At 39.0% G+C, this 22683-nt stretch overlaps 2 protein-coding genes across 3 annotated transcripts in view; one reads left to right on the top strand and one right to left on the bottom strand.

The window, feature by feature from the left end:
- The window catches only part of LAMA4 (laminin subunit alpha 4), a 150939-nt gene that overhangs the window by 122252 nt on the left and 6004 nt on the right, over positions 1-22683 (bottom strand). The gene's annotated exons all lie outside the window — the stretch shown is intronic.
- Positions 1-22683, top strand: part of RFPL4B (ret finger protein like 4B) — a 134685-nt gene that overhangs the window by 10969 nt on the left and 101033 nt on the right. For both annotated transcript variants that reach the window (XM_079939999.1, XM_079940000.1), the window contains exon 2: positions 15764-15880. The gene's annotated coding sequence lies outside the window, so the exon portion shown is untranslated. The remainder of the gene's footprint in view (positions 1-15763; positions 15881-22683) is intronic.

Genomic DNA, 22683 nt, shown 5'->3' on the forward strand with positions numbered 1-22683 from the left:
TGATCTTTAAAAAATAATATTAAGGAAAAAAGCAAGCTGCAGTATAGAAACAGTATGATATTTATATTGTATTTTAAAACATGCAAAATAATTTTGTGTTATACACTGTGTAGGGCTGCATGCATATAAAGAAAAGTAAAAGAAATAAATGGGAACCTAAGAAATCAGGCCTTTTAAGGGTAAAGCAGAGGAATGAGATTGAGGATATATGGGCTTAACTATATTGGCAACATTTTATTTCTTAAGATACATGGAGGGGATACAAATACTCATGAGAAAGAAAAAGAAAGAAAGAGAGAAAAGAAGAAAGAAAGAAAAAGAAAAAGGAAGAGAAAGAGGAAGAAAGGGAAGGGAGAAAGAGAGAGAGAAAGAGAAAGAAAGAAAGAAAAGAAAGAAAAAGAGAAAGAAAGAAAGAAAGAAAAAATGAAAGAAAGGGAGGAAGGAAGGAGGGGAGGGGAGGGAGGAAGGAAGGAAAGAAAGAAAGACAAAAGATCCCACGTAGGTTGGCTGGCTATTGGATTTCCATGTCTAGACCTGGTAAGGTCTCTAAAACATCATCTCTAGGAAGTGACTAATGTGGTCATAACAATAGATTCAGCTGCTTGTGTATAATTTCCCTAACTTCCTTGTTATTCATTTTATGTACCAGTATCATTCCACACAGTTAAAAAAAATAAGCAGAGGAACATTCCTTACTTAATTTGTTCTTCCTTTGTTTTTCATCGTACAGCTAGTAGCTACCTCATCCCACGTGGAAGCCTTTCACGTGTCTGTATACGTGTCTCAGTTAAAACATACACCAGCTTTTAGGTTCTTCTAAAATGTTCAAATGACTGCTTAATTTGATTTCCACTACTTAATTTATTCTATCAGTAAAGCTACGTGTCCTAGGCTACCTGTGCAATCTGGAGGACTTTTAGGGTGCTTATTTATTCTAGTTGGGGCTTACTAATTTAAGGCAGAGGTAAAAGAGTCTCAAAATAGTGCACAATACTCCCATTTTCCAATGACTGAGAAACTAAAATGTGAAAATCCATGTGAGATGGTTTACAGGCTAGTTTTCTGTTCTAAGAGAGGAGTTGGAGTCCAAACTCAGACTCCTGCCTCCTCAGGGACCAAGACAGCCAATAGTGGGAACCCCAAGCATCTCTGGCTTTAAACTGGCAGAACATGTTTAGCCACAAACTCAGCTAAAGGTTGCCCTCTCCAGCTGGCCTGGAGCTGAAAAAGGGGAACGGGAAAAGACTGTGCAGTGATTCAAACGAAATGAAGCTGCCTTACAGAATTTAAGATTATGTTCTTATACTTGGTTAGTTTTTTGGGGGTATATTCTCTTCTCCATTATTCCTTTACACGAAACTAAAATAATTTGTAAATTACAACAGCTAATTGCAGGAGGTACTTTTGGAAAGGGTTCCCCCACTAGAAAGGAAATGGAAAAGGCCATGAATTTTGAAAGAGGGCTTGTCATTGATTTAGTCTATCAGTCAGTCAGGAGCCCAGTAGGAAACAGAAGTCACTTTAGAGGATTCAAGTGAAGAGAAGGAAGACATGAGAATGGATGGATGGTTTACAGACGCGTGGGGAGGTTAATGCAGCAAGGAATGGAGAGGCCGTGGGAACAGAGGCCTAGCACCCCTAGGGCCCAAGGAACAGAGAAAGCTCTTACTCTGGCCTCTTACAGAGAGGCCAGAGCTGTGAAGGAGAGGCTGCTATTGGACCCGCAGGCATGGGGAGTCACAGCTTCTGCCCAAGAGGCAATGGTGAGGCAGAGAGGGAGCAGGGCAGAACTGCCCCACCTCTCTACTCTCCTTTCTGACTCAGCAGGGGAGCCTGAGTGAGGAGTCTTCAGGGGTCTGCCTCTGGAGGCAGAGCAAGGTGGGTAGGCAGGCACAGCTAGGGTCTGGGGGGAATATAAGTGGGCAAGTGGAGAGTAAGCAACACACCCTCATTCCCAGGGGTGTGGCAGGAGAAGGTACTCAAGCAGCAGTATGAAATAATTGACCTGCTAGCTCTTTATCTGGGGATGATTCAAATGGTCTCCATTTGAAGTAGATGTAGAAAATGACATCTGATTGACTTTCTCAGACAGTCCAGGCCAAGGCCGCTTTCAAAGAATCAAATAGCCTTTACCAAATCTTTGAAGGCTCATTAAAAAATGTTAATTTACTAATTAGGATGGTTTTGAACACTAAAACAGAAGCAAAGTCAGATTTTGTTAGAAAATCATTAAATGTGATACCAGAAATTACGGTGACTGTGTGTATTGAGCTAGAACTAGGCTAAAAGTTTAGGATTATTTATATCCAGTTATTTTGTTTTGGAAGTAGAGTTGATTTACAATGTTGTGTTTCTGATGTACAGCAAAGTGATTCAGTTATACATACATACACACACACATATATGTATGCTTTTTCATATCCCTTTCCATTATGGTTTACAGGGTATTAAATATAATTCCCTGTGCTATGTAGTAGGACCTTGTTTATCTATATCCAGCTGTTTTTTAATCACATCTTCCTTGTGGCCCCACTCCTTGCTTTGTTGGTGGAGAGCAGTGCATCTCCTTCACGTTTTTTGCCTTAGAGAGCCCTATTCTTCAGCCTTCCTCAGGCATAAGCCTCTGAAAACAAGCAAAACCATAACCACACCCATGATCTCCTCCAACATCCTGAACTCAGCTTAAAGTTTCATATACATTTAATCAACTCTTGGGAGATAACAATTCTCTGTTGAAGTGGAAAGGTCTTTTTTAGCTGTAATCATCCTAAATATTAATTTGAGGGTTATAACAGATTTTTAAGTGGGTCCATTAGGGGCCACGGTCAGGAAGGAACATGGATATAAGTGCTTCTTACAAGAAATATGTTTGGAATAGCCAGTAATGCACTGAAAAGAGCTAGCGACTTGACTTCTATTCATCTAGAGGCTGAAGCTGCACCATCTAAAGATGGATTGAACTTCACATGTTTGGACTCTTCTTTCATCATTTATAACAATCTGGGAAAAGTGACATATTTCCCCTGTTCAGTTGATGGAGCATATTTTTAGGGAATCTAAATAGATAATGAGTTTGTATTCAAGGATGGGATCCCTTTCAAGTATCAGTTTTGATAGGTTTCTCAGTATAATTGCAGTCAGTTAATTGTTAAATCAAGAATATTAAGAGCATTTCATAGGTAGGGGGAAATTTTCTTTTCGAATGTATTCTCTCTGTCCCTCTTTTTATCCCTTGTTCTTCCAACAGCTTACAAATCCTCCCCCCGCACCTCCGCCCCACACTCTGTAGCACATCTCTTTAGGTAGTTTTTCTTTAGAATTTGCACCCAAAATTGTCAGAATATGTTGAAAATCTATTCTTTGCCATTTTAAGAAGTGCACACATGTATATCCATGTTCAAGTCCCCATCTGTCAACCATATACCTGGCAGCTATTCAGTTTTGTACATATTTGTTGAGTGAATGAATCAATTTCTTCTCCATATATGCTTCCATTGAGGATACCACCAGCTTCTAGACATCACTGTTTTATCTCTTATGTGCACTGATGTGGTGCACTACAGTCTGTTTCTTACAGGAGCCATAATTCCTTATAGTGGCATCCTCTGGAGACAACTGGGAGCAGTGGAAAGCATGAGGTCTTGATTCCAGTTCCAGTTCTACTACTGGGTAACCTGGCCTGGCTTATTTAACGCTAGGTGTCAGTTTCTCTTTCTGAAAAAAATGGGAGTGATCACCATATTATCTCTTAGAGTGGTTGTGAGTATCAACTAATATTGTGCAGTTAAAGTCCAATGGAAGGGTAGAGAAGGGGTTCAATAGCTGTTAGTTTCCTCCCTTCCTTTTGGACGTGTCTGTTTTAACTGGTAGCTTTTCAGTAAGCTATAAGTCTTCCTTTATGGAACCCAGCTCAGCAATGACCCCTGAAGTTACTGGTTCATTGTCTTTCTTCCTCAGAAGACTTAGCTTCCAGAGAACAGAATCTGGATTTATCTGTTTTGTCACTGTATCCTCAGTGCCCTGCACAGCAGGTGCTTAATGAGTATGTAGTGAATGTATGGCACTGTACATACATTGGTATTATAGGATCACAGGATTCCAGAGCTGCCGAGGATCTTAGTTGTTCCTTCATCTAACCTCTTATTTAAAGTTTGGAAAACTGCAACCGAGAAAAGTAAGGGACTCACCTAAAGTCACGCACATAGAGCAAGTTAATGCCACCCTTAGTGCACCTTCCACTAAACCACACTTCTTGATGATGATGAAAAAAGTGATGTTAAGAATGGTGGGGGCTGTTCTGGGGCTGCAAACAGGCCCACACTGTCCACTTCTGCCTTTCCCAGGCTTATCTGGGATAAAGGTCAACTCTGCTCATGGTTATCAGATTTATCAAGAATCTCATTAAAGTTATTCCAGTAGTACCATCGCCCTCATTTCATGGGTGAGTGCCATGATCATCCAGAGCTCTGACTACCACTCCCCAGGCACGAGGGTGAGGGAGGGGGGTGGGATGGGATGGAGAAGTGGGGGCAGGTGAGGGGGGAACACTTTTTAAATCTTGCTCAGGTTTGCTCTGTGTGGCTCAGCTGAGATGGGAAACCTTGTCCGTCGGCCCTCTGTAATTACTAGATTTGGCATATGGCAATTGTTTGTAATTTAAATATAATAATTTATAGCTAGTGTTTCAAGTTTTAGCAGTTTCTGTTTAGTGCAGATAGAAATAGACTGTGAAGCAAATAATGTAATTACTCATTAGAGAAGTCAACTCTTGTTAGAAGCCGGTTGTATGACATCCAGCTGTATCCCTGACACCTCTCTTGTTTCATTTGAGGGATCTGACAATGGGCCTTGGGAAAGGATGCCCCTTTGTGTAACATACAGCAGCGGTTATGCAGGTGTTTCCCTTATGAATCAGAAGCAGATGTCTGGTTGGGCAGAATGTATGACAGCTTGACCCACCTAACAGGAGAACTATGACCTATAAATTGTACTAATAAAATACCATCACTACAATTTTGACTGGGCCATGAAACTAACACCATTGCCCTTCAACACTGAGAGAGGCTAGATCCCACAGAGGGTTTGTGACTGGTTCAAAACAGAATTGTAAGTTTTGATATATTTTATATATTGATATATTTTGATATATTTTATAAGACAAATTTTATGAGGCAAATGACAGTGAGCTCTTACCCCAAGTGTTCTTATTTGTAAAATGGGAGCAGTAGAATTCATTAAACAAACATTTTACATCTCTACAATGTGTCAAGCACCTAAAAGGCTCAGGAGAATGAATCTTCTGGCCACAACTGAAGTATTTCAGAGTGGTGGTCTGTTCAGGGTCTCTGATGACAGGGCCATTTTCAAACAGTTCATAAATAAATATATCAAACACCAACTGCTTACAGAAGGCAACGCAAATGAGTTATCATCCTGAACATTTAGCTCCTCAATTTGGGGAGCTAATTAAAACAACAATAACAGAAAAACTTTTCCAACAAGTGGTAAATCTATATGAACAAAATTTTAACTACAATATCATGAACTGTTCCTAAGTTCTATTATTTTTAGAACATGAATGAGATTCAAAGTTGGTACAGAATTTCCATTCTTTTCATGTTATTTGGGATTGTTTCCTATAATTTTCCTCCCTAACTTCCCTCCCCTAAAATTTTATTTTGTGATTTTGGTAAAATACTATTTAAATCTTTATTTCATTCAATTTTACGTTGATAAATGGCATAAATAACTTGCACATTTTCCTTTTAGTAAAAATTTTGAAGGGTAGTTTCAGAATCACTTTACAACCTGACATTATCTGTTTATAGCTTTTAAATTTTGCGCCCAAATTACTGTTTTGATCCAGATACTTACTGTGTTAAACCATGTTTATAAAAGTGAAGGTAAAGTACACAAAGTGAAAAGAAAATGACTGCAAAGGAGATGGCAATGCCTTAAGTGCTATAGATCTATTCTCTGCACTGCTGTTTTTAATGACAGCAAAATAATACACATTTATGAAAGGAAATGGATGAGGAAGGCTGAGAATGTTTGATTTAAAGTAATTTTGTTATCGGTAATTTGAGGGGGAAAAATTGTGCTGCTTTTAAAACAATACTTTAGTTACAGATGTTTCCAGACCCCTTCCCTGATCCAAGGAAACAAAATACCATTCAGCAACAAGCCCAGATTTAGAGATGGGGCTTGGTCCAATATAAACATTTCTTAGCTAGGCCTTCTCCATGAAAGTGCATAGTCAATTTTTCCATATACAGTGGGAAAGACAAAGCTTTTAGCTTAAAAGGCATTCTCGCCCGTAGCACACAGCTCCTGGAATGAACAGCCTAGGGATGTCATGGTTCATTATTGATGTCAAGCTGAATGCTGACTTGTTCATCAGAGGTATATGACAGGATTATGTCAGAATGGACACATGCCACAAACAGAAAAATCAGCACCGTTCTGGCTTTCAGTATTTGGTATGGTCATTTATTCATTCTGTCTCTCTGTTTCATGTAGCACTGTTTACCCAGGGCCCAGTTTAGGGTGTGGCACAAAGCCGGCATTCAACAAATAAGGAATGCATGAACTATTTTCTTGAGCAAGTATTATACTGAAGGCACTTGGCCAGTCAATTTGGGGAATCAGAAGATGAATCACGGACACTGCTGGCCTCCAGGAGTTTAGTGGGGGCATTTAAGGTGCATATGTAAATTACTATAATATATGGTAGAAAGTGCTAAGAATCATAGTATAGGAGAGGTACAGAGAAATGCTGAGAGAGTAAAGAGGAAGGGGAAATTACTTTTAACATGGGGGTGGGGGATGGATCAAGAATGGTTCTTCAGAGGAGGTGGCATTTTTGCACGGTTTTCTTCAAGGAGAAGGCTGAAGCCTAAAGGCTGGAAAACAGGGCATTTTTTAGTCACTTCCCATAAGGCAGAGAGACTCAAACTTATAGTCCTTTTGTTTTATTGCTCAAACTAGGCATCCTCCCCCCCGCTCCGTAATCTACTTCAATAAAAGGCACCAGATGGACTGACTTTTTTCCTACTTTCTGTGATCTTTTTTGGAAGGATTAGTTTAATATCAGCGATTAAACTCATGTGACATCTTCAGCAACATTCTGGCTTACAGTATACTAACACAGAGATACCACTCTCTGTCCCCATATTGTAGATAATACTGGAGGCATGCCCTAATCCCTGAACTAAGTGTTAGATATGCCTAGAAGCCTCATTAGTTCTTTGTGGTCACCAGGATCCCATAAGCGACTATCATGTGGCTTAAAAGTTAGGAGTTTGGAATTGACAATAATTTCCAAGTTATAATTTATGCATAGGGATAATGCCATTCAACTGTAAGAAGAGAATATTTTTTTATCCTCATTCATTCTGCTAATGCATTTTACCCAAAGTGAGATGAGCAAAAGAATGGTAATAGGAATACTTGGTTGTGTGGCTCTCTCGGTAGCTACGAGATTGATTGAATTGACTGAGAATCTATCAATAATTAAAGCAAGAACCTGGTGCACTTGGTTTTTAATACTCTCCTGTCAGTAGCCCAGTCACTGAACAGCTGAAATAGAGCAAAAATCTACCCTCATTTAAAGCTTCAACTGCTTTTTCATTTTTTTCTCCTTTTAAAAAAAGGACTTAATTGATATTTATAGGACATTCCATCCAGAAACAACAGAATACACTTTCTTCTCAAGTGCTCATGAAACATTCTCCAGGATAGATCATATCTTGGGTCACAAATCAAGCCTTGGTAAATTTAAGAAAATTGAAATAGTGTCAAGTATCTTTTCTGACCACAATGCTATGAGACAAGGTATCAATTACAGGAAAAAGTCTGTAAAAAAAATACAAACATATGAAGACTAAACAGTACACTACTAAATAACCAAGAGATCACTAAAGAAATCAAAAAGGAAATTTAAAAATGCCTAGAAACAAATGACAATGAAAATATCATGTCCCAAAACCTATGAAATGCAGCAAAAGCAGTTCTAAGAGGGAAGCTTATAGCAATACAATCCTACCTTAAGAAACAAGAAACATCTCAGATAAATAACCTAACCTTACACCTAAAGCAATTAGAGAAAGAAGAACAAAGAAAACCTCAGAGTTAGCAGAAGGAAAGAAATCATAAGAATCAAATCAGAAATAAATGAAAAAGAAATGAAGGAAACAATAGCAAAGATCAATAAAACTAAAAGCTGGTTCTTTGAGAAGATAAACAAAATTGATAAACCATTAGCCAGACTCATCAAGAAAAAAAGGGAGGAGACTCAAATCAATAGAATTAGAAATGAAAAAGGAGAGGTAACAACTGACACTGCAGAAATACAAAGGATCATGAGAGATTACTGCAAGCAACTCTATGCCAATAAAATGGACCACCTGGAAGAAATGGAAAAATTCTTAGAAAAGTACAACCTTCCAAGACTGAACCAGGAAGAAATAGAAAATATAAATAGACCAATCACAAGCACTGAAATTGAAACTGTGATTAAAAATCTTCTAACAAACAAAAGCCCAGGACCAATGGATTCACAGGCAAATTCTATCAAACATTTACAGAAGAGCTAACACCTATCCTTCTCAAACTCTTCCAAAATATAGCAGAGGGAGGAACACTCCCCAACTCATTCTACGAGGCCACCATCACCCTGATACCAAAACCAGACAAATATGTCACAAAGAAAACTACAGGCCAATATCACTGATGAATATACATACAAAAATCCTCAACAAAATACTAGCAAACAGAATCCAACAGCACATTAAAAGGATCATACACCATGATCAAGTGGCGTTTATCCCAGGAATGCAAGGATTCTTCAGTATATGCAAATCAATCAATGTGATAAACCAAAATAACAAACTGAAGGAGAAAAACCATATGAGCATCTCAATAGATGCAGAAAAGCTTTTGACAAAATTCAACATCAATTTATGATAAAAACCCTCCAGAAAGTAGGCATAGAGGGAACTTACCTCAACATAATAAAGGCCATATATGACAAACCCACAGCCAACATCGTTCTCAATGGTGAAAAACTGAAACAATTTCCTCTAAGTTAAGGAAAAAGACAAGGTTGTCCACTCTCACCACTATTATTCAACATAGTTTTGGAAGTTTTAGCCACAGCAATCAGAGAAGAAAGGGAAATAAAAGGAATCCAAATCAGAAAAGAAGTAAAGCTGTCACCGTTTGCAGATGACATGATGCTATACATAGAGAATCCTAAAGATGCTACCAGAAAACTACTAGAGCTAATCAATGAATTTGGTAAAGTAGCAGGATACAAAATTCATGCACAGAAGTCTCTTGCATTCCTATACACCAGTGATGAAAAATCCAGAAGAGAAATTAAGGAAACACTCCCATTTACCATTGCAACAAAAAGAATAAAATACTTAGGAATAAACCTACCTAAGGAGACAAAAGACCTGTACTCAGAAAACTATAAGACACTGATGAAAGAAATTTAAGGTGATACAAACAGATGGAGAGAAATACCATGTTCTTGGATTGGAAGAATCAACATTGTGAAAATGACTATGCTACCCAAAGCAATCTACAGATTCAATGCAATCCATATCAAACTACCAATGGCATTTTTCACAAAACTAGAACAAAAAATTTCACAATTTGTATGGAAACACAAAAGACATCGGAATAGCCAAAGCAATCTTGAGAAGGAAAAACGGAGCTGGAGGAATCAGGCTCCCTGACTTCAGACTATACTACAAAGCTACAGTAATCAAGACAGTATGGTAATGGCACAAAAACAGAAATATAGATCAATGGAACAAGATAGAAAGCTCAGAGATAAACCCACGCACATGTGGTCACCTTAGCTTTGATAAAGGAGGCAAGATATACAATGGAGAAAAGACAGCCTCTTCAACAAGTGGTGCTGGGAAAACTGGACAGCTACATGTAAAAGAATGAAATTAGAACACTCCCTAACACCATACACAAAAATAAACTCAAAATGGATTAAAGACCTAAATGTAAGACCAGACACTATCAAACTCTTAGAGGAAAACATAGGCAGAACATTCTATGACATCAATCACAGCAAGATACTTTTTGATCCAACTCCTACGGTAATGGAAATAAAAGCAAAAATAAACAAATGGGACCTAATGAAACTTCAAAGCTTTTGCACAGCAAAGGAAACCATAAACAGGATGAAAAGACAGCCCTCAGAATGGGAGAAACTGTTTGCAAATGGAGCAACAGGCAAAGGGTTAATCTCCAAAATATGCAAGCAGCTCATGCAGCTCATATCAAAAAAACAAACAACCCAATCCTAAAATGGGCAGAAGACCTAAATAGACATTTCTCTAAAGAAGATATACATATTACCAAGAAACACATGAAAGGATGCTCAATATCACTAATCATTAGAGAAATGCAGATCAAAATTATGAAGAGGTATCACCTCACACCAGTCAGAATGGTGATCCTCAAAAAATCTACAAACAATAAACGCTGGAGAGGGTGTGGAACTGACACTGTTTACATTCCCACCGTTGGTGGGAATGTAAATTGATACAGTCACTATGGAGAACAGTATGGAGGTTCCTTAAAAAACCAAAAATAGAACTACTATATGACCCAGCAATCTCACTACTGGGCATATACCCTGAGAAAACCATAATTCAAAAAGAGTCATGTACCACAATGTTCACTCCAGTTCTATTTACAATAGCCAGGACATGGAAGCAACCTAAGTGTCCATTGACAGATGCATGGATAAAGAAGATGTGGCACATATATACAATGGAATATTACTCAGCCATAAAAAGGAATGAAATTGAGTTATTTGTAGCGAGGTGGATAGACCTAGAGTCTGTCATACAGAGTGAAGTAAGTCAGAAGGAGAAAAACAAATACCGTATGTTAACCATATATATGGAATGTAAAAAAAAAGAAAAATGGTTCTGAAGAACCTACTGGCAGGACAGGAATAAAGATGCAGACGTAGAGAATGGACTTGAGGACACGGGCAGGGGGAAGGGTAAGCTGGGATGAAGTGAGAGAGTGTCATTGACATATACACACTACCAAATATAAAATAGATAGCTAGTGGGAAGCAGCCACATAGCACAGGGAGATCAGCTCGGTGCTTTGTGACCACCTAGAGGGGTGAAATAGGGAGGGTGGGAGGGAGACGCAAGAGGGAGGAGATATGTGGATATATGTATATCTGATTCACTTTGTTGTACAGCAGAAACTGACACCCATTGTAAAGCAATTATACTTCAATAAATATGTTAAAAAACAAGTGAATAGCATATAAAGAAAAAAAGTTTGTAAATTTCTTAGACGATATGAACTATGTTCCAAGGAAATCCATGGTGACTTATGACTTTGAGGAGAAAGCACATTTTTTAGATGAACTTACGTTAGCAGATTACAAAAAGAGAGATCGTAATCAAAGGAAAATCAAAACAGTTTAGATAATCTGAGATGATGATATAATGTCTTAAAATTAAAACAAGCGTCCAACACTTGTTAGCTTTCAAAACAACTGAATGGAAGAGCAGATAAAAAGATATTCTGCAGAAAAGAAAGCAACAAAATGCTTATTTCCACTGAACATTTTGATATATTGCAGGTCCCAAAACACAGGTCACAAGGAAAATGTGCTTCACCTGCCAAAATAATCACCAATACTGTTTGAGAGTAGGAAGAGCCCAGCCCTTTAAAAAAACACAGAGATTTTAAGCCCAGTACAAAGAGTATTATCCTTTCCCCCAAAGATTATTACTCTGATCTGACAAAGATATTTATATTTCCTTAAATATGGTATTACTTTCACCATACTGAGCATCCTCCTCACATCAAGACCACGGGAGAGAACAAGGGATGATGGTGCCTGCCATTCTGAAAGTGAACCACTGAGTGCGCAGCAGGTTAGAACTGTTCTGCCTCCCAAACACCTTCTTATTTTGCTGACCACAGCGGGCTACCCCAACCCCTGAAATCTTCCTTATTTCTTATCCTCTATTAGACTCAGGGCACATCTAAGCAGATGCTACTCCTGGTGCAGTCCCTGGATTTTACTAACTACAGTTCTGCTGGGAATTGGTAGATTGCCTTTGAGAAACTTGCTGTTACAAGAGTGGGGTGGCTTGACTTTGAAATCAGCAGTGAAAAAGCTCCACAAATAAAAATGGAGATGCTGAAACTCAGAACTGTTTTAAAGCAGGTTGGGGCAGTCACAACGGGGTACAACTGCCAGAGTAGACCACTTTGGTGCCAGCACACATTTAATTTTCCTCATTAATTTCTCATGTTATAATTGTTTTGCTACATGATAGGGAAGTTTCTTACAGTCATGTGGAAACCTGAATGATGACTGTGCAGGGGGAAAAGCAGACATAATGTGGTCTGGGAATTTTTAAACTTTGTTCTTCAATTGTTTTAAAACAGAAGTGTCATTGTTCATTTTTGAAATTGATCTTATTTTCTTTCTTCCTTTTAAGATCCAGGATGTGTTGTTTATTTTTATATGACCATCAGGAAACTCTAACCGGAAATTCTGAAATCTTAGTGCACTTGAAAGCTTTCTTTTTAAGTATGGGTGCTGAAAGCATAATTTAAGGGGTCAATAGCCATATGGGGACAAAGCAAAAATCCTTGAAATGAAAGAAGAGGTATGAATAGTGTGGTTATAAATTAAATTCAAAATTGGGATAAATATACTGACCAAAAGGTCAAGAGAATTAATATTTTAGTAGTTAAATTATTTAGGACTAAGGCACAGATGGTGACATAAGTCATAACAGGAAGGTACATGTGGATATGCTCTTGTCTGATCCAACTTGTTTAATATCCCAACATACAGATCACCAGGTGTTCCTCACCCCTATTATTTATTCTGGTGATGGCATCCATGCTGTCATTCAGTAGGACAAGAGGACTGCTCTAAGAGTCAGGAAACTTGGCTGGTTCCAGTTCTAGAAATTTGTTGTGGGACCTCGAGGAAGTGACTTAACTTCTGGCTCCAGTTTCCTCCTCTTTCAATGATATTAGTGGCACGATGCTTTCTAGGCTCTTCCCATCCTAACAGTCTAGAATTCTATAAAGCTGCCTGCTGTTTCATACTGGTTCCATGCTATGAAACATTGGGCAAAGTATTTAACATCTCCACATTTATATAAATTAGATTAATAACCAGTGGCCTGCCTGATTTGTAATATAGTTGAAAGGAATAAAGGTGGAAATATGTATGAATATACCTTGTAAATCATGGAAGCTTTATTTTTATTTATTTAACTTTTTTAAAATGTACTTTTTTTAAAAACATCTTTATTGCTTTCCATTGTTGTGTTAGTTGCTGCTGTATAACAAAGTGAATCAGCTACATGTATACATATATCCCCATATCCCCTCATGGAAGCTTTAAAGTATTAACATTGTTTTTCAACTGAGTTAGTAGTCATTGGAAATTCCAATATTTTTCAGTTGTAAGTAACATTTGTCCAATGTCAAGAGCTTTTTGAAAGCTGTGCTCTTTAAACTTGGGTTGAGATATATAGGAAGCTTTCCTAATTTATCAGAAGATCAGTTCTCAGTGTTCTGAATATATGTCATAAAGCAAAATAAAATAAGTGGCAACTTGCCTTAATGACACTGTGAAATGCTTAAGGTGTCACTTTTCTCATTCAAATAAAAAAAATCAAATATGGTTTTAGATGTTTATTTTCTCCCTTTTAATAGACATAACACTCATAGTGGAAGCATTTTGGCCCTTGGAGATGAAGGACCAAAGGTGGGTGTAATCCGGTGTTGAGGGAGGGAAAAGTAAGACTAAGAGCTGTCTTTTTAGGTCAGAGTGCAGGTGAGTAACTGTTTAGGTTTAGGATAAGATGATGTTAATAATGATGAAACCATTGGTTTAGAAAAATAAGAACCATACAAACATCTGACTGTTCCTATGAGGACTGAAAGATACCGGTTATCGGTTCAACCCACTACCACCCTCCAAAATTTTCCAAAACTCCTTTGCCTTTTCCTCAGCACTCCCAGGTAATAACTGAGACAAAAGTGGAATTTCCTAGGAAAGGGCCAAAAATATCCTCAGACAGGGAACAGGAAGCATAAAAATATCTCTTAGGAGAGCACCAGTTGTTCAGTGATTTCTAGCTTGTGTTTGGAGCCGCAGCAGAGATGCTCAGAACACCAGCAGCTCTGTGCAATCAGCAATACGCACTGGCCCAGAGGCAGGTATATGTAACACTGAGAAACTGCCTAGGAAGCACTGATTTGAATGAGATTTTGGGCAATATTTTGGAGACCTGTCATGATTTAGAATATCAACTCGGAAGCCCCCAGCACCATGGCTCTCAAACACTGTAGGGCAGAGAATTCCTTTTTTCCCAGGGAAATCTCATGTAGAATTCATCTATAAAACAGATTAAAAAGATGCACTGGTTGAAGGAAGAAGAGCCCCCACTTCTTGCTGCTCAGCCTCCCTCACCCCAAGTTATACCCAAGGCAATGCATTTCCATGAAGCCTCAGCTTGAAAGCCACTGATTTAGTAGGTCTTGTGTTAAAAGGTCTTTGAACCCAAGATTTTTTCCCACGATGTAATACATTTCTCCAAACAGCAGCAGCACCTCTGACTTCTCTGTCATCCTTGCTCTCCAAAACAGGGCAAGTCATCTGATAGAATCTCTGCAATGACCCCAGCGTCTGTTTTCTTCCTTCCAGACCATGGCCACCATCTAAATCTAGACCCTTCTTACTCGTTCCTGGACAATTACCAATACATGATATAAGTTACCCCGATTCCAGGCTCTCTGCTGCCTACTGCATCCTCCATCCAATAGCCCATGTCCAGATTAATGTTGATGAAGAATTCTCATTGAGCATCTTTTCTGCTCTGAAATCTTCAGTGGCTCCCTGTTATCCAGTAGCACCAACTAGGACTATATCCCTTTCCAGAAGAACCCTGTGTCTTTTGACTTTACTTATCCTATCGCCTCAGCTTGAATTTTCCTCAATCTTAAGGATTCAACTCAAATGTCACCTCTTCCATGAATGCACTTGTGAACTTCCCACCAGGAGTGAACATTCCTTCTAAACCCTCCAAGAGTTTTGATAACATTTAGTTGTATTACACTACTGTTTACTTGTTTTATCTCTTTGACTGGATTCTATTCCTGTTTATATCATACAAAGCAACTTGGCTGAGGTAGTAGGTTCCTTTTTAAAATAAGAGAATAAAAACATTAATGGTAATCAATCAAGTGTCCCTGAACACCTAAGGAATACAAGATGGCAATAGAGGGCTGAATGTACTATTCTCCATATTTCAAAATATCTAATAAAAATTAATTGTGACACATTCATAAAAATGTACAATCAAAATGAAATGCTAATGAAATTTTTGTGTTTGTTTTTGCTTTTGGCTGAGGTTAATACAGAGTGATAACACTACTAATTTTACCAGAAGCTCTCTTTTGCTATTATACATTACTTTGCCTAATTAAAAAAAGAGTTACTGCTTACATGCTTCCCCTGGTAGGTGTTACCAACTCAGTTAACACCCCTCCCCCATCCCAATTCATATGTTGAAGTTCTGTGCCTAATATGAGTGTATTTGGAGGTAGGGCATACAAGGGGCTAGTAAAGGTTAAGTGAGATCGTAAGGGTAAGGCCTTAATCTGATAGAACTGGTGTTTTTATAAAAGAGGATGAGATCTCTCTCTCTCTCTCTCTGCATGTGCACAGGAAAAAAGCCATGTGAGGACTCAGAAAGAAGGCGGCCATCTACAATCCAGGAAGTGAGCTCTCACCAGAAACCAAGCCTGATGGCACCTTGATTCCAGACTTCTAGCCTCCAGAAAGGTAAGAAAATAAATTTCTGTTGTTTAAATCTCCCAGTTTGTGGTATAACGTTATGGCAGACTTAGCAAACTAAGACAGTAAGCAAAACATTTCAAAACCTGAAGCTAGAGGGATAGGAGAAGCAGTAGAGATTCTTGGGTGTGATTATCTGGGGGACCTTCCTTTCTTCCAGGCTAACAGCAGACTCCACAAGTGACTGCTGCTAGCAGAGCTATCCTCCTGGTCCAGCAGGGTGGAGGCTACCTGGGTTTGTTCCAGACAGAATCACTGATGCCTTGCCTGGTTCCTCTCAGCTCTTAATCACTGTGAGCTGAATGAATAACTCACTTATTTCAGACATGTTGTTTTATATAGTGCTTGAAAATTTCTAGGAAAGTCCGTTCTCTAGTAGGTCTGTGTCTTTATTCCTGTCTTACCGCTAGGTTCTTCATGACATTTTTTTTTCTTAAATTCCATATATATGTATTAGCATACAGTGTTTGTCTTTCTCTTTCTGACTTACTTCACTCTGTATGACAGACTCTAGGTCTATCCGCCTCATTACAAATAGCTCAATTGCGTTTCTTTTTATGGCTGAGTAATATTCCACTGTATATATGTGCCACATCTTCTTTATCCATTCATCCGATGATGGGCACTTAGGTTGTTTCCATCTCTGGGCTATTGTAAATAGAGCTGCAATGAACATTTCGGTACATGACTCTTTTTGAATTATGGTTTTCTCAGGGGAAGGGTGAGCTGTGACAAAGTGAGAGAGAGGCATGGACATATATACACTACCAAACATAAGGTAGATAGCTAGTGGGAAGCAGCCACATAGCACAGGGAGATGAGCTCGGTGCTTTGTGACCGGCTGAAGGGGTGGGATAGGGAGGGTGGTAGGGAGGGAGACGCAAGAGGGAAGGGATATGGGAACATATATATATGTATAACTGATTCATTTTGTTATAAAGCAGAAACTAACACACCATTGTAAAGCAATTATACCCCAATAAAGATGTTAAAAAAAATTAAAGTTAAAAAAAAATAACAAAAGCAATGAAAAGCAAAGGTTAAAAAAAAATTTCTAGGAAAGAAGTTAACAGCTTATGTGTCTTTTAGGTCTGACTTGAATCCTTTCAGTTGCCAAACTCCATTTCTTTCCATATTTTCCTTTATAAAGAAAAATTTTTAAAGATAAATAGTTTCTAAGACTTCATTCAGTTTTCCTATGATTGACATACTTTGTCTAATCATTTCCCCTGAGATCCTGCTTTTACTACAGTTCAAGTTCTTTCTTTAGCCTTCTATAAAGTTCTTTTAAGTTGTAGGTCCCTAATGTAAACTCAGGATTCCACTGAAATGACTAATGCTTAGCATATTTGAAGATACATAAATACATATACATTCAGATATTATGTCAATCTTTATTCCTATTATGCCTAAAGAAGAACCTCCTATTGTTATTGAGATGATAGAGTGAGTTTACTCTATAACTTGAAAAACAAGTCAAAGTATAAACATACCACTAATTTAAATGTTCTTTAAATAGACTCATCAGCTTCTAAGACCACTCTGGCATTCCTGGATGATACTGGGGACCCTTGTTAGCTGAGCTATTGTAAGACACGCTGAGATTTAGAAACAGACATTAGAGGGTCATTTACAGGACAGAGATTAAGAGCTTGGAGCCAGATTCCCTAAGCTGTGATCTTGGGTAAATTACTCAACTTCTAGATGACTCAGTTTCCTCAAGTGTAGAATAGTGCTAATAGCAGTGCCTTCCTCATTAGCTTATGAGCAAAATTAATAATACACATAGAGCACCTCAAACAATGCCTAGGACACAGCTAGTGCTAAGCAGGTGGTTAGGCATTAAAATCAAAAGGGTGACAGCTGTCCTGTAAGGCTGTTACAGAATAACAAGGGGCCCTCTCAGGGCTGTGGCTGCATCAAGGAGACCTGGAAGGGGCCAGGAGAATGGAGGTGACTCTGCTGATGGAGGAGGAGGCCGAGACCCTGTCTCAACAGCACTTTCCTGGAAATCTCAATCCCTCTAGAGAGGTTCCATTTTGAGGGCTAGCCTTGGCAATTCTCATTCCGGAGAGCTAGCTCTTCCATATCTCTTATCAAGTTTCTTTTTAGTTTAGGCCAGAGACCACACTCCTCACTCCCCGAAGACACACTGTCCTGAATTAGAAAGCTTCCCTTGTTAGCAAGAGAGAACGTTATAATCCCACTATTTCCTAAGAGTCTGGCAATGCCCTGTTTCCAAGAAGGTTCCACGAGTAAATTCTTCCCGTCTCTGCTCCCTTCCCCTCAAGGACACAGATCTCCAGTGGTCCTGTTTCTAGGCTGTGTGTGCTGGGAGTAGGAAACCTTCCTTATCATTTCATGTCTGTCTTTTTTGTCTGTTTGTTTGATATCCTCTAAGCATTTTAATAAACATTAAAAATATTATTATTATTCATGTCTTTCTTTAAATTCCCTTCCTGAACACCTGCTGCGTGTGGGCCAGGGTTTCAGGAAGTGATGTTACCTTCTCAGCTCCTCCAGATGCCTTGAAGCAGCAGTTTTCTTTGAAGCTTGATTTTTATTCTAAAGTGCACCTTTCCAGGCCGGGGGCTAGTACCCCGGTGGGCCTATGAGCTCTCTTACTAGCCTCATGCAGCCATGATTTGGTTTTATTTTATAGGCCTCTCTATAATTATGTCAAAAATGCTTCCCTTTTCTGGATTCTCAATTTCCTGAAGTCCATTAAAATCTAAGCCCAGCTGCATTTTAGAGACTAGTGCTTCTTATACTTTAATGTGCATGTGAACAACCTGGGCATCTGGTGAAAATGCTGATTCTGGAGTGGGACCTGGGAGTCTGCATTCCCAGTACGGATCCATGTGCTGCTGGTGCCGCTGTCCTTGGGCCACATTTGGGGCCTCCACGATTTCGACCCCTCCTCCCCACAGTCATTCACACCCCCAGGGCAGGCCCCCTCACACACTGGCGATTCTGACTTCCAGAAAGGTCCTTTAAAATATTTGCTTCCAAATGTTGCATTCTGCTCAATCTAGAGCAGGCTATCAAATTAAGCTTCCTCTTTACCTTGTCATGAAGGCTTAGTTGGTGGCATTATTGTGTCTACTATAATGCAGTGATTTCAGTTGATGTTTACAGTGAATTAATAATCCCTCACTGGCTCTTCCTTCCTTTTGTGCAGAGTGAAAAGACATTCTCCTCTCTGGGCCCTCTGTCACATGTCACTTAAGTTTTAGAAGACTCAGGGACACAAGTCCCCATGTCCCTTATCTCATCCATTGTCATCCTTCTTGTTTTTCCATGTGGAGCTTCATGCTTAGGGTCACCCTGAAGGGTCTGGAGAGGGCAGATGGCAGCAGGAACCCTGGCATGGGAGACCATTAATATTCATTGGACACACTTAGGTGTCTGCACCGGATGCTGGCTGGGAAACCTCCTGGGCGTGTCATCTTGGAAAGGCTCCTGTCAGTGGCTGGGCCAGTGCTCTGTCCTGCAAACCATTCTCAGCTCTGACCCTGAAGGAAGCAGGAAAAAGGACTCTTAAACCATCCCCACCCAACCCTCTTAACCAGATCAGGACCCTGTGTTTCCCTCAGGTTCTGGATACTAAATCTTGGGGTTCTAACTAGGACAGCAGCTGTGACTCTGAGTGATTCTGTTCCTTAGGTCAGCTCCCCTTTAAGTAGTTTACAATTTGATCTATTTATTAGCCAGTTATAGAACTTGGTTGCTTGAAGTAACCTTGATTTTGTTTTGTTCTTTTCAAGCTGTCCCAGGAGGTGAAGGGATTTACCCAGGTTCCTTTAACTGGTAAGGGTGATCTGGCTGTTAGTGGCATGGCCATGAACAAGAATAGTTAGTTCCAGACTCACGGTTCAGTGCTTTTCCCACTCCACTCAATTCTGGGTGACTCTCCTACTGGTAATTCAACTTAAGGTTAACTAGAAACAATGAAGAGTAAAGTGATAGTATATTAGAAGTAAACAATTCTTCTCTTAAAGATATATCTGTGTGTGTATATATATATATATATATATATATATATCTGTGTTTATACATATATATATTTTATTAAAAAATATATATTTTACTTAATGATCCCCAGTTCTAAAGCTAAGGATGATTCAGTTGATTAAAATAATTTGAAAGAAAATAAGACTGGAAGTCAGAAGACATAGTTCCTGGCACTGCTGCTAATGAACTTTGTGTCCTTGAGTGAAGCACCCCAACCCCTCTGAAACCCAGCTTCCTTACCTACAAAATGAGAGGGTTTGAATCTCTCAACTCTCTTTCTAGATCTAACATCCTATGATCCCTTTGATTTTATGGTTCCCAGTGCAAGGTCCAATAGAGTTATACATCCAATAATAACCACCCACTGGCTCCGCATTCAAACACGTCTCCTCTATGCTGAATTCTGTGCTGCAATAGAGGCTTCAGGGCTTGTCCCTGATGAGAGGAATTTCAGGGTGTCTGCTGGCATTGATCACGACAGACAGCAATTCCAAGGGAACAATATAGAATGAGCCAGTTATTCATTCACCACAAAGAAACACTGGCCCATCTCCAGGCATTCAGACTCAGTTCAGTCTTCAGATAACAGGCATTTAGCACCTCACCTGTGACCTGGGGATTAACAGAATCACAGATGACAGAACTGCTCCGCTGCTCCTAGGACTCATGGCATATCGGCAGGAAGAGAGGTTACGCTTAGGGCACACTTAGCTTGTCAAATTATATCACTGATCATCAAAGGGAAACATACACACTGTGGCTGTGAACCTTGAAAGGCACTGTGGAATAATTTCGTGTGGAAGAAGCAGCCAGCCATGATTTTAAACCCTGAATTTGTGCTCTGGCTCTTGCAGTGATTCTAGATGGTTCTACAGCCCTGGCATCCCACGGTACAAGGCTTTTTAGACATTTATCTTGCCTTCTGCTTGTGTCTATATTATGCATTCCTTTGGGTCGACATTTGGCTTTACAGAGCTGCTCAGTGCAGTGTGCCGTGTTGCAGTTCACTTTGTAAACAGACAACAGTGTTGCATGTAACAGTCACGTCCAAGGTGAGTTTTAGTGAAGACATCTTTGATCTCTAGACATCTTGATTTCCTTTAAAGTAATCATGCCACTCCATGTAATGGAAGGCATAATTTCCAAATAAATATTAATATACAGAATCTGCACTGTGCTCAAGCATCCTTTTAGCTGTAGTATGCAGCATGGATCACTGCTCTAGTCTCCAAGGGGCTTGGGTTAATGCAACTGTTAATGTTATGGGATTTCTCCAACTCATTGGTTCTCATGGAGTCATAAACATTGATACTTTACTCCATTTAGGTAAACACTAGATCTCTAGCCTCCAGCAAAACACAACACACAAACTAAGAAATTCCTGGAAGTGAAAAGAGGGCCGTATTACATGTTACTTAAAGTACATTTGACCACCCCCATGCCTTTTTTTTTTTTTAAGAGAATTTGTTTCTTCGTGTATTTTTTTTTTCCATCATGTAGAGGATTTGGGCTTGAATGTGGACAGTTTCCCACTACCAGTCAGCCTCAGAATGCTGTTTTCCCCAAGTTTCTCATGATAAAAAGACTCAGATTCAGAGCTGACTGCCTGGCAGCTGAATTTCATTAAGACTTTGATGGGAAACTTAAGTTGGAATTACAAACATCTGTGGTTAAACTTCCCTTTAGTAAACCATTTCCCAGAATTTAACTTTACCACACTAGGAGCAAAAAGAAAAGCAATTGAAAAAAGAATGCTGCTTTTTGGCAAATGCTGGAGTAGATATTTAAATATTCTTCTATGTGGTCACTATATCTCAGTCAAGTAGCAGATTATTTGCTTTAGAAAACGCGAAAGTAATTGTTTGGAAATGCTAAGTTTTGGAACTCAAAGCATGTACTGGCAGTCTGATTTTAATGGTTTCTAACCAATCAAATGTCTCATAACTATGTCTGGCCATCATTATATTTATGTGGTTACTTTGAGCAAGGAAAAACCCTAAAGGAGAGGAGTGTTTTTGGCATTATATGCTTCAAGAATCTATGACAAGTCAGATTTTAGAATTTAATTGTGAAAGGGAAAAAAAAAAAAGGTTATAGCCCTTGTCATAGCAAATATGCTGGGTTTTTTGTTTAGTTTTTTGGGTATTTGGGAAAACTCATTCATTTCTCTTAACTGCTCAGATTATCCTATTTCTGGGGAAAGGTTATGTTTAAAGAACCATTAGGGATACAATTATTTTGATAGTTAAACTAGTCTCCTTCTTGTCCAGTGTTGGATAATCAGCAAATTTGTAAGCAAAAGTTGAAAGTAATCAAATTTACAGAATAAGCAAAAATTTAGATGAAAATAGACTGATACTACAAATCTGAACTCACAGGTAGATAAAAACAGATAATGGAAGAAAAAGGGTGAGGAGGGAGGGAGAGAAGAGAGAATGAGGGCAGACTGAGTTAGGCAGCTTATACACACGATTTCACTTAAATTTCACAAATATCTTGCAAAGAAAATACATTTGTATTCATTTTAAAATCAAACAGACGGAGCCTCTGAAAAATGCACTAATTTGCCTAAAGTCAAACAGCTAGAAAGTAGGGGAGCTGGATTCATAGCACATCTGTCTGGCTAGATGCCCACATTGTGCCTTTGATGAAAGGTGAATTTCAAATGTCGTAAAGCAGAGGACTGCAAATAAACAGTCCTCAGATGTGCTTCCCACAGGGCGTTAAAAAAACTGAGTCAGCAATTTCACTTAAGAATCCAGATTCTGTCTTCTTGT

The sequence above is a fragment of the Stenella coeruleoalba genome, assembly GCF_951394435.1.
Source record: "Stenella coeruleoalba genome assembly, chromosome: 12".
NCBI lineage: Eukaryota > Metazoa > Chordata > Mammalia > Artiodactyla > Delphinidae > Stenella > Stenella coeruleoalba.